This window comes from Sinocyclocheilus anshuiensis, unplaced genomic scaffold, assembly GCF_001515605.1.
Source record: "Sinocyclocheilus anshuiensis isolate Anshui unplaced genomic scaffold, SAMN03320099.WGS_v1.1 scaffold18490, whole genome shotgun sequence".
In the NCBI taxonomy this organism is placed as follows: domain Eukaryota; kingdom Metazoa; phylum Chordata; class Actinopteri; order Cypriniformes; family Cyprinidae; genus Sinocyclocheilus; species Sinocyclocheilus anshuiensis.
The window spans coordinates 1-1368 of NW_015539314.1; the positions used below are offsets into that span (position 1 = coordinate 1).

The 1368-nt window shown below is 45.0% G+C and overlaps 1 long non-coding RNA gene across 1 annotated transcript; it reads right to left on the reverse strand.

The window, feature by feature from the left end:
- Nucleotides 1–40: 40 nt before the first annotated feature.
- On the reverse strand, nucleotides 41–1368 carry LOC107683850 (uncharacterized). The gene is made up of 4 exons (XR_001633775.1): nucleotides 1304–1368; nucleotides 968–1073; nucleotides 387–533; nucleotides 41–132 (listed from the first exon to the last, which is right to left on the reverse strand). It is a non-coding gene; the product is annotated as an uncharacterized LOC107683850 (long non-coding RNA).

Consider the following 1368-nt stretch of genomic DNA (forward strand, 5'->3'; position numbering starts at 1 on the left):
TTTATTTCCTAATGTCTTTATATGAGGCTGACGTCTCACCTGCTCTCTGGATGGAGTCGGTGTGGATTCGCCCTGGAGTGTCATATTTAGTGTGATAGATGAAACCGTTCTCTATGAACGCAAGATCAATTCCTGCAGAATGAGACGAAGAAGATTTGCACTTAAGAAAGTCTTAAACATGATCTGACAGTCTCAGTCAACACTCCTGGTTTACTCATTAGCAATATCAGCAATACATCACTTAATGAAATATGTTTTTACTGTAAATATGCTTTTAATCTGTAAAACTTGTTAATTCTGTATTGTTGTATGGTAAAGTTCTGGCAACCACAGCTACCATGTTTTTTACCCTAATTTTACTTTTTTTTACAGTGTGTATCTCATACCAGGAATATTCCCAAAGTCCCTGAAGATGCGGAAGTCTGTGTCTGAAGGAATGAGTCTGCTCTGAAAAATCTCCTGACCAACCACTGTGGCAAACGGGTGTACTGCGGCTCGGGCGTAAGCCTGGACCAGCCACGGGTTCTCCGGACCTCAAACACACACACGCATGAAAGACACGTGATATAATTTGACCAGTCAAAGTCATCTAGCAGGCAGGCACTGCTGTAGTTTTAACACTATTATGAGGACATAAAAAATCACAATCTCTACGATTCGCTTGAAAAGTAGATCGTGGACGTCTTCAAGATCGATCACGATATAAAATCGTCAGACTGCCCACCCTACTCCCAGTTTCTCAAGGCTATGTGAATTCTGGGGCGAATGAATATAAGAAATATCTTGATTTTGAATTGTTTCAGCTGACTGTCATGCTTATATTGTCTTCTGGAGGCGACTGGTTGAGAAGCGCTGGTTTAGTGTGAGTAAATGATGACAGGATGATTTCTTCCTTTAACTCTGGCGCTTGTTCTGCCAGAAACAGAGCAGATTTCTTCTGCCGCAGGTGTTGAGCTCAGATACACACCTGTCTGAAACACCAGCTCTTTCCCTCCCGCTCCTGCCGCCTCCAGGTTCACAAACGCTCGCACCTGCTGAGCCCAGGGATGCTGGGTTATGAAGCCGTGACTGGCCTGAGATAGATGGAGATCAAACTCGACCTCTACACGCATGAGTGTATGTGTGTGTGTGTGTGTGTGTGCATGTGTGTGTGTGTGTGTGTGAGTGATTGTGGCAAACACACAGTGAGACCATGAATAATGTCAGTGATATGAGCGATTCACATCAAACCGGCTGAACACATTTCAATGAGACGATCACATGCTCGCTGAGGTCAAAGGTCAGCTGTGCTGTGACCTCTCACCTGCAGGATGGTCTCCTCGGCCCCGTTGAACAGGAAGATGACGCCGTGTTTGAGAGGCGTGGAGA